Genomic DNA, 12,410 nt, shown 5'->3' on the forward strand with positions numbered 1-12,410 from the left:
ATATATATACACGTTATAAATATTTATATTATATTGAAGACACACACACACATATATATATATATATATACATATATATATATATATATGTGTGTGTGTGTGTGTGTATGTGTGTGTGTGTGTGTATATATATATATATATATATATATATATATATATATATATATATATATATATATATATATATATATATAAATATATGATTTCTCAGCATAGCCAACTTCCGTTGTCAAAATTAGTCTGTACAATTTAAGTTTCATACAGATTGGCAATAATATGTAGTTACAGCAAACTCCATTTTTTTCCATGCACTTGCAGTTAAAACAGGAAGTTCACACAGTCAATTTATTAAGCACATTTGCATACAATATGAATTTTGTGAAGGATCAAACATCAGCTCTGGTATTAACCCGGTATGTATCCACCTTTGTCAAAGTCCAGTACACTCATGCTGAGAAAGAGGGACGGAGGCAGTCTGATTGTTTAACTTCGGCACTGCCGGTTTTTACAAGGAGGCCTGAGGATCAGCCGGCTGCTGAGGACGGGCCTCGACTGAATTTCAAACTGATTACATTCAGTATTTTATTTTGAATTTTTCGCATGCTCTCGAATATTGGTAAATTCGGATTAGACAACTGGACCCCCGTACGATAGCCGACGCCTCTGTGACAATCGATGCGAACTTTGAGTAACATCCGAGAGGCACCGACTTCCTATCCATAGCTAGCGTAGCAAAGAAGGGGCGCAATTTCAATTCTCTTTAGAAGCGCCTCGCATACCATTTCGGTGCTACTATATATGTCTGCCATCCATTTTCTGCATTTGAACCCCTCGGGGCTAGTACTTAGGTTGAGTATACCTTAGTTTTACCAGACCACTGAGCTGATTAACAGCCCTCCTAGGGCTGGCGAAGGATTAGACATTTTACGTGGCTAAGAACCAATTGGTTACCTAACAACGGGACCTACAGCTTGGTCAGGAATCCGAACTACATTATACCGAGAAATGAATTTTGTCACCAGAAATAAATTCTCTAATTCTTCATTAGACGGCCGGAGACTCGAGCTCGGGCCTGGCGAGAGTGCTAGCCGACAACTCTCTACCGACTCGCCCAACGAGGGAACCAGTGGGCTAGTACTAAACACTGCGAGACAGTGTAGGCGGGTCACCTGTTTTGCCGTGGTCGTACTGGCCCTTGAGGTCAAATAGTTTTGTATACAGTTTGAGGGAAGTAATTGCCATAGGCCTTAATGGGTTGTTTGGTTAGATAGCATCCTAATTTTTGGTAGGTCGAATAGCTCGGTAGATATCATACTATAGTAGCACCGTCTTTCGCCGTTGACCAATGCATTCTTGTTGCCCTCCATTTTCTTGCACTTGTTGCAACGAAACCGTCATCATCCTTTTGACGCATGCGTTTCCTTCTCTAGCTGACGTTTGCAGTTCAATCAGGCGTTCCAAGCGTGCATTGTTGTTGTTGTTGTTGTTCCTGCTGCTGTTGAGCTGTTGCCGAGATAAGAAACAAACCATTTTGGCCTGCAAATTCGGAAGCCTGCTCTTCTAGCGAAATTAGAGTACAGAAATTCCGAAAATATTCGGGTCTTGCAAAGCCATAATGCGTCTACTTTTGGTACCCAACTGGGTTTGTGCTAGTTCTTCCGAGTTCATAAGTATTTTTGTTGTGTAAATAGTCTTAAAACAGGTAGCTCCGAGTTAAATAATCAAGCTGCCTCCACCTGTCTTTTTTTAGCATGAGTTTACCCTGGACTTTGACAAAAGGTGGATATATACCGGTTAATACCATCAACTTTGCAAGTCTTTCAGTCCAAATTCCTAAATTATAGTAATGAAGAATACTTTCACCAATTAATATAGTATGGAAGAAAAATAATAATGAAATGTTTTACAGCAATAAATAATCTCCCTTTTTAGGTGTTTTAATTCTTAGCTCATAATTTCATTTATGTTTGTGATTATAACTAAACTAAAACGTAAAATTTCTTTTCACAACTGAAGGGTTGTGCACGATTTTTTCTAATGCTTTTTATTCTGTTGGGAATATACAGTTTTTTGCGAATGTCTCCATTTATTTTTTAAGAAAAATATGAAACTAATACTAGGACAAGCTTTGCTGAATCAGTCAAAAGAGAAATGACCCTTGTTTAGCATATAATGTTCAGGAGTTCAAATAATATACTTATATGAAGGGAAACCATAATCTCCCTAATTAAACTTTCCTGTTACGATGCTACAGAGCTATTACTCCATAATGCTTTATCGATTGACAAAACTCACCGAATAGTAATTTTCCGGAACATTATAGACAGTGCCTCTGGCAGTAATTCTGTTGATTTGATTACAGAATTCGTGTCAGCGTAATCTTGGATTTTCACGGTAAGGAGGTGTAATTAAGGGACGCTGAACACCATCTGAACGTAAATATCATGGCAGGAAATCTAAGTTATCCGTAAATAATAATTACAGCACTGTAAGGTTACTGAAGGGTATTTGCAGTGTCCCTTCTGCCCCCACTCCACACATTTTTTATGGCCTTTATTTCACCTTCCTTCATGCTTCCTTCCTTCAGTCTTGCTGCCATCCTCTTTGACTGTTACTTACTCCAACTGTGTTTGGTCTCATCCACTTTTTAGAACTTCTGTACTTAATCTTTGGTTTCTGGATCTTTATCTTGCTGTCCAATCTTTCCAACTCCCTCTCTTCACTGTCTTAAGCTCTGAATGGGCGAAACCAGTACTTGGTTTGATATCCGAAATTTCGAATGATCAGTTATTTCCAGAAAATACAGAAAAAACATATAAAGAAGTAAATTAGAAACAAGAAGCGTAAATGGCGATTTTCCAGATCGTTATCATTGGCTATCTTATCCCAAACTAATCTTTGTTACTGAAACTAAACAGAAATCAAAATTACTCAAGCTTTAATAAAATTGTTAGATTACAGCGAGTTTTACAAATGCTGAAAGTTTAAAACAAAATATCCGATAAGAAGACTTAAGTTGAAGTTGGTATTAAAAAAATCGAAAGATACAGAAAAAAACTTCAGTATTTAGAATATTCTTTTTATACAACTCTCTACGACTTTTAATGAGAAAGGGATATGGAGACTTCGTTTCTGCTTCGTTAGAGAATCCTGTACACTTGAAGTAACGTTACAAGGTAAGGTTTTGCATACGACGACTCGCATGATCCTTTGGGGACTTTCAGTAAATTGTACCTATTCCAATAAGAACCTGTATCTCCAAAAACAAAACAAAAAATAACAAATAAGTAAAAAAAATTCGTGTGAACTTTATAATAGGACAAATCTGAAAGTTATTGGTCTTGGAATGAAAGGTTTTTCGATTTATATTATTTTATCTACGCCCGTATCATTTAGAAATTCTTTTAAGCCGATCAGAAGTAAAATTACTGTTTTGTAATTCTTTTAATTTCTGTTTCATCACATCATCACAAAATCTTAATAAGTGAAACAATTATAAAACTTTATTTTCATTATAAGAAAATTCTAATAAAGATTTTTTTCTCTTCAGTATATGAATAGTTGGCAAAATAGCAAACATATTCTCTAAAATTCAGAATCCCCACTCCCCTCTTTAAAAAGCGTGAAAAAGAACATCAGATGCAAACTTTCAGAACCTCTACCCCAAAAAAGTAAAAGTTGTATCACTATCAAACTTGATCCGCCTGACTACGATGCTCTCTGTACCTTTCAGAATTCACAAATATTGCAGGCACGAGCATTGAAATAATTCAGAGGATCCGACATGAACTTCGGTGGCATTCGGAACAGTCAAAAAAAAAAAAAAAGTGTCTTAAGTTATCAAATTTTTTTTTTTGCGAGAGACAGAAAGGGTATGGAGACACGTGCCAGTCAACGTCCAGGTATCGGACAAGTACGATCCATAATTTTTATTTCAATTGTTCAACAACTAATCAGGGTAGGATCCATAAAACGCCACTGTTTAGTGTGGGGTAACCACTTTTGTATTTAAATTTTTCATATACGAACAAGTTGCGTGTTTAAAAGTATTGGCATGCACACCTCATTCTACTCTGTGACAATATTCACTGTCGGTAATTACACAAATAGACATGTTACATACGTTTTCAAAAAGTATTTCAGTTATTCTTGCAAATTTAACAAACAATTGTTGTTGTAATGATTCCAATATAGGAACTCGGAATTGTTTCAAATGAAATGCGTTTTCTGTTTACGGCGATTAAAAGTTAAATTTGAAATACCGGGCATTAAAACATTTACATTCAACAAGCTCAAACAAAACATTAATCTAGCGCTGAGAGCAGAACGTCAAAGCATTTGTGGCCTTTTGCTATATATGTTTTTCCTTTTTTTATGTAGCATTTACCAAGCAGCCATGATATTTTACTCATCTTACCAACATTTAGCTGCATCTGGAAATCTTTTGTAGGTATATCGAGAAATACATACAAATTTGCATCTACAAAATTATCGTTAAACAGGGAGACTGATAATTCAAGATATTTGGGATATGGAAAAAATAAGGCACAAATATACTGAAATGAATGTTTTCACTATGGTAAATTTAGTGATATATATTATATATATAATATATATATATATATATATATATATATATATATATATACATATGTATGTGTGTGTACTGTATATATGTATATATATGTGCATATACATACATACATAAGTTACACACACACACACACACACACACACACATATATATATATATATATATATATATATATATATATATATATATATATATATATGTATATATATATATATATATATATATATATATATATATATATATATATATATGCATATACTGTATATGGTTGGTTGCCATCAGTATTCTTCATTCCCGAATTAACTTGTCTTCATGTTTCGTTTTTTCTCCAGTCTTACCATAACGGATTAATTTTGCTTTCATTTTTCTGTCAGTGATACATTCCTTCCTATTCAGTGCTTCAAGACTAACTCTCATTTTAGCATATCTAGGTATCTTTTCCTCACTCTCATTGCATTTTCCTCACTCTCATTGTATTTTCCTTTAAGTGTTTCTCTCTCAGTCAGCTTACGAGTTCTTGTGTTTTTATTGTTCCTGCAAGAAATTGCTTTCTCTTTTAGTTTTCTGTAAACTATTGAGCCGACTTTGTCTGTCCGTCCGCACTTTATTCTGACCGCACTTTTTCTTTCCGCACTTTTCTGTCTTCCGTCAGATCTTAAAAACTACTAAGGCTAGAGAGGGCTGCAAATTGGTATTTTGATCATCCAACCTCCATTCATCAAACATACCAAATTGCAGCCCTCTAGCCTCGGTAGTTTTGATTTTATTTAAGGTTAAAGTTAGCCATAATCGTGCTTCTGGCCGTGTTTAAAGTTTCATTGGCCGCGGCTCATACAGAATTTTACCGAGACCACCGAAAGATAGATCTATTTTCGGTGGCCTTGATTATACGCTGTAGCGGCTGTACAGAAAACTCGATTGCGCAGGAGAAACTTCGGCGCATTTGTTACTTGTTTATGTTTATCATTAGAAATTTGATGACTTACCAATAAATATCTTGCTAAGACGTTCCTTCTTACTTAAATGAGCCTAAACGAAAACCTCAAGATTGATTAAACCCCAGATATATATATCGCTTATCCGAAACAAATTTTCTATCTTTATTCTCTTAGTTTAACCACATTTTACCATAAAAAAGCATCTCAGTTTTAGATTTTTTATTATTATTATATGTGAAGTTTCAAAAGAACAAGAAAGTCTAGTCAACTTAGACCAAATTCTGCGGTTCACATAATTGATAGCGGATAAAGCTAATTTCATAATGGAAATAGAAGTTTAAATTAAAAGTAAATATTAGGACGCGGAGTATTATTTGCCTTTCCAACGAAATATTTCTAACAATTGCAATGAGCTTGACTCCAGTTGCAGATTCTCAAAATTCTTGTGCTTCCAGTGCCCTGTTCATAATCCAAATTCTTCTCATATTGAGATTATTATTTTGGGTCCATCGAAGTCCATTTATTTTATAAGGAAAGATATATCATGGGTACTTGTTTAGAAACAGAAGGTGCTTCATTAAAATATTGCTCGTTGGTTATAAGGCCTCCATCAGAAGTCCATTTTATTTATAAGGAAAAAGATATATACTACCCTCATTTAATTTGTTTAGAAACGATAATCTTCAGCAAGGTGCTTCATTAAAATATTGCTCGTTGGTTACTAAGGCTATTTAACTATAAGTAGTCTCCTGTTATCCTATGGGCTTTTATTTTTTATTTCGTCCTATTACTTAATTTTAATTAGATCGTGCCTTTTTCAGTCACAGTCTATATTCTTTTATTGCGATATATATGAAAACTATGCCAGCCTTAATTACTTGTTATTTAATTATTTTTTTGTTACAAACTACATCACTCATATGATACATACGCACTATCTTCAAGTTGTTGTTCTGTATAAAACTATGAAATTATGGTTTATGTCTGCTTTATTATTATTATTATTATTATTATTATTATTATTATTATTATTATTATTATTATTATTATTATTATTATTATTATTAAACGTAGTACTATATTTTAACATTCAAAATGTTGATACTATTATTATTATTATTATTATTATTGTTATTATTATTATTATTATTATTATTATTATTATTATTATTATTATTATTATTATTTCTCTCTTGCTCCTGTTTCTGTTCTATTTTACTGAATAAAATGAAACACGGGAGGGACCGATAATAACATAAAACGTTGGTCCCCATTTAAATCACTTAGAAAATTGGTAATTGCTTAAATAAACAAGTACAAAATGTGCCGAAGTTTCATCGGCGAAATCGAGTTTTCTGTACAGCGTATAATGCCGTATGAAATTCTCAGCCATGGACCATGAAGCCCATGGCCTATGAAACTTTCAGCCACGGCCCGGTGGTGGCCTGTGTTGTTGGCACCTATAGTGGTGCCAGACTCACGATCATGGATGAATTTAACCTTAAATAAAATAAAAACTACTGAGGCTACAGGGTTGCAATTTGGCATGTTTGAGGATTGGAGGGTGGGTGATCAACATACCAATTTGCTGCCCTTTGGCCTCAGTAGCTTTTAAGACCTTAGGGCGGATAGAAAAAGTGCGGACGGCCAGACAAATAGCCATCTCAATAGTTTTCTATACAGAAAACTAAAATATGGAAATCCCCTTAGAAACCCCCAGCAGGATATTTTTCGGATAGTATCCCTGTCATTCTGCATAGTATAGGGTATACCTACACTCATAATTTCCAGTCATGTTACCTGTCCCGAGCCGCTAATGTTGTTCTCAAACACGGACCCTTCGTATATGATGAGATTTTAAACAGCGATTTCTTCTTAAATTCTTTGAATCTACAAGCTATTGGTCATTTATACATAACGCGTTTTAAATTGATTTTGTACTCTTTCCTTCCCTAAATCCCCTTTCTTTCTTAGTCAAGAAAATTTTAATGTTCTTTGATTTAGGGGGGGTTTCAAATGAGCCCTAAAAATTTTTCTTTCTTTTTTGAATCTGTAATAAAAAGGAAAACGATAAAACGTCACCGAAGCATACTGAATAGATTGCGCTAGTTTTTTCTTATTAAATTGCACAATTATCGTCGGTAATCTGTAAGGAAATTACGGACAATGGTGAACAGAACGTTTTTGTTGTCCATATTAAATGTAATTATCCAGTACAATCAAGGGACCACAGTAAATGTCTCACATCGATTGCGAAAATATTCCCCAATTCCCCACTAACCAAAGTCGTGTATCGAAAATAATAATAATAATAAAAAAAAATAATGATCAACAATCCAACTATTACTGACCAATCTTCGAAATTTATTTTCGTCTCGCGTGATAAAAAATCTACAGTTATTCGTTTTAAAGGAATTGAATTCACCGATAATTTGTGGCTTTTATCAAATTATCCCAGATATTATGTGGGGGGTGCGGTTTAATGTGATAAGTGATGTTAGGGTTAATTTTTCAAAAGCTTATGCATTTAATCATTCTTACTAAAGATTTAAAGGGAACACAAATGCACTTGATATGTATATAGAATGATGAATTACTTTCCATGTATTTCATTGTGAATTATATAGTCATTGATGATGATATTTTATCATTATCAAGTTGCTTGTCGATTAGGGAGACGTTGCTGAAAGTTAATTAGTATTGATGACTGGGACGTAAAAATGATTAGCGATCATTACCAGATATTTCCCAAACAGTCCAAGGAATTAGGAAAAATTAAAATTAATATTTTCCGTAAAAATGACTCCGGTTTACAAAGAAAAAGCATTCAGCGTCCAAAAAATGTTGCCAGTAATAAAAAAAAGGTTTATAATAAAACAACAGAATACTCTCTACTTTTGCAAATAACGTTGCGGAATTAAAACAGACTCGCACAAAGGTAATGGAGCGAAATGATCCTGAGTTGTGGCAAAGTTTAGGGCCTAATTTTCCTGAGTTCCTAAAACATAGAGTTTTTCTTACGTAAAATTATGACAATTTATCTTGTGAAATTCGAAGACTAGATAGATAGCCTGCTAAAAAAAAAAAATAAAAGCAGAATAACGAAGACCTGCTCTGATAATTGATAAGAATGGAAGTAATACTTTTACAATCCTGAATCTCGAGTGGCATTAAGTATTAAATACACCAAACAATTATTTTTGTAGCATGAAGACATAAAATCAAGCCTTTGCAGCCTATCACACCCTTTTATAACGTCAAATCAATTTGGAATTTGAATCACCTCTCTCTATCTTCTTCTTCTTTCTTCTTCTTCTTCTTTCTTCTTCCTTTAACTTCTTCTCGGTCAATCCTCTTAACTATTTCCCTTCGTCGGTCAATTTCTCTTTCTACACTGGTTCATGATAAGAATTGTAAATGGCAAGAAAATCATACTTTGCGTTTCTGAAAGAGCAAGACAATGTTTAAAAAGAAGTGTATGCATTTTATACACTTATTAACTTATTTTACATGTTGCTAGCGCTTTGATCGGTAAGAGGAAAGTGTTCCCGCCTGCATTCAATTAAAGTTTAAGAATATTTAGATAACTTTCGTTACAAAATTTATGACGCGGAACTGGAACTTGTGCTTGTTAAAAATTCGTTTTGATGATAGTATGAAAACTGACTGAAATGAAGAAAGCAAGTTTTTTTTTTTTTTGTAGACTATTTTTGTTTAGATAACAGAATAATGTTCAGAAATTTTCCCAGTCGGATGGTATTTCTTTACAAAAGTGACCTCTTTTTCATTGTAGCAGGTATCTAAATAACAAATGATTTCATAATTTTTAGATATTATGCCATAACAGGAGTGAGCGCTCACGTTTGCAGTCTTTTTTTTATATAGTGTTACCGTTGAGTTTAAAGTTTAAATTGCATTGGCAACACTATTTTAAACACTTTAAATTCGGTTCTATTATGCTTTAAGCTAATGGTGTTATAGTTCCCTGACTCTTCCCCCCAAAATTGGGATCTTTCTTTTCGTTTACTTCACCCATAAACTAGGGTAATTATTCTGTATTCTTTTATTTTTCTTTATGCAATGGCCAATAGGACAATACTTGATTCCCCTTTTCTGCCCTAAAACGAAACAAAACAAGTAAAAAATGCGCCGAAGTCTCTTTTGGTGCACCGAGTTTTCTGTACAAGCCGTTACAGTTGCATTGATTAAGGGCACCGAAAAATAGATCTATCTTCGGTGGTCTCGGTATATCGCTGTATGAGTCGCGCCCATGAAACTTTAACCATGGCTCCGGTGGTGGCCTTATCCTATATCGACTAAAGCACGATTATGGCTAAATTTAACCTTAAATAAATAGGAACCATTGAGGTTAGAGGGCTGCAATTTGGCATGTTTGATGCTTGGAGGGTGATGATCAACATACCAAATTGCAGCCCTCTAGCCTCAGTAGCCGAAGATCTGAGGGCGGACAGAAAAAGTGCGGATAGAAAAAAATGCGGACAGAATAAAGTGCGGACGGACAGACAAAGCTGGCCCAATAGTTTTCTTGTACAGAAAACTAAAAGCAGGAAAAAGGGGAAAAGGAACGAAAATAAGTGGACATCATACTTTCTCAAAGAACCAGAAATGGCGACTGCTCTGTTCTTTCTGTCATGTAATTGATCATACAATTACTGCAGATCATAACATTCCGAAAGCTTTAAACCTCTCGAAGGTTAATGCTCATTATAATTCCAAAGGACTTTAACAGGGTCTGGCATAAGACTCTCTTCTTGTGGTTTAATTTTTCTTATAAACCCCGTATTTCCGTTGCAATTAATAATGATACATTTGGTCGGTCACTACACAGTGTTTTGTCAGATAGCCTCTTCTCTCTCTCTCTCTCTCTCTCTCTCTCTCTCTCTCTCTCTCTCTCGCTGTAAGCTTGTTACTGTAATTGTAACAGACCATATAGGGGAAATTGAACTTTTAAAAGTTGATAATAGTAAAAAAGGTTGATGACACCAGAAATGAAAGTTAGGCATAATTCCTAATTGTACATTAATTAAATATTTGAACCCCAAATCAAGTTCTTAATACAGAGCAAACCAAATATTTAATATTCTGTCCTTTCAGTTTTTTTTTTTTTTTTTTTCTTTTGATAACTACTTGGAGACATTATAAGCGACATTCTTCGAGAATAAATATCTTAAGTGTTCCGTCACAGGGACTCGGCATCCTTTCCGTCCACTTCTGAAAGGTTCAACCAGCCGAGTGGACGCCTTAGTTGAATTATGCAGACCTCGGCTCACGTTTGCTGGGTCCGAATGGCCCCCGCCTACCACACACACCAGTCATCCCTGCCGTTAGGGTCAAGAAAAGGGAAATGGGGAAAACGAAGTAATCCTTATACCTTTTTTTTTTTTTTTTAGATATACATATATATATATATATATATATATATATATATATATATATATATATATTATATATATATATTTATACATTTTTTTAAATAATGAACATATGAGTGATCGTGCTCACAGAAATAAATTTCTGACTCACATTTGGGAACGAACCTTGTCTCCCTGAGGATAGTTACATGTTGCACTGACTGACCTATTTTGCAGGTCAGTCAGTACCACTTGGCCTGACTCACACACATATATATACATATATATATGTATATATACGTATATATATAAATTTATATATGTATATATATATATATATATATATATATATATATATATATATATATATATATATATATATATATATATATGAGAGAGAGAGAGAGAGAGGAGGTTTGTAATTAATTACTTATCCTTTGTAAGTATTTTTAAACCTTTCCTCAGTGAAAAAACTTTCAAACATCAAGTTTTTTCCGGTAAGAAAGGAATGAGACGTTATCAAGGAGCCCTGTCTCCCCCCATCACTCCTGATAACGCTGAAAAAATAAAAAGTTTTTCCTGCTCTCGCCCTTACAGGAAATACCATTATTTTAAAACTGAAGATGGAAAGTGGAGCTAAGATTTTTCAGAGATGAAAAAAAATCTTAATTTACAATATATCATAGGAAACCGTTAATTTTTTTTTTTTTTTTGTTCAGTTTCCCGTATTAGTGATAGGTTAAGTTGATAAAATCCAAAAATAAAACATTTTATTAACTTAACTCTCCTTTTAGAATTCACCATACAATTCCTTCAAGGAAGATAATCTTTCGCAGTTCCTGTAATTATCCAATTCTTCATAATTCTGTAAAACAACATTAACAGCACATTCAGCCATCGTTATAAATTGATAACGGTGACTGTGATAATATTGTCAGTGACAGTGATTTCAGTAGTACATGTCAGTTCAGAGATAACATAGTAATGAGTCCTCTTTGGCTGAAAGAAATTAGGATGCTAAAACTGATAAGTCCGGGAAGCTAATTCCCGAGATGTGTACTAGTATTGCACCAGCCCCGGTTTTTTTCCCATGCCCCTAGGATAGGTTAGATTAGGTTAGGTGGTTAGGTTAGGTTGGGTCAGGGTAATTTTCGCAACGTAATTTGGGTGTGGGAAACATAATGAGATTATTATCAAGAAAATTCTGTGGTTAGTTTTTAAGGTGTGGCGTTCCGCTTTTTTCAGGGAAAGGTCCCAGTACTCGGTTACATCTCGGGAAAATGCGCCCGGGAAAAATATCTGTTAAAGTGACAACTCTCACTTATTAAATAAATCCTGAACTCACTTTGGGCCTGGCAAAGGCATAATGCAAAGACAATAGCTCTTTAATTTTACCATAAGGCAACACTAACAATCATTCCGATAACAAGTGATTAGTTTTATTTGCATGCACTTGCGCGCTCAAACGCACTTGCATACATACACACACGCAGACACACACACATA

This window comes from Macrobrachium rosenbergii, chromosome 55, assembly GCF_040412425.1.
Source record: "Macrobrachium rosenbergii isolate ZJJX-2024 chromosome 55, ASM4041242v1, whole genome shotgun sequence".
NCBI lineage: Eukaryota > Metazoa > Arthropoda > Malacostraca > Decapoda > Palaemonidae > Macrobrachium > Macrobrachium rosenbergii.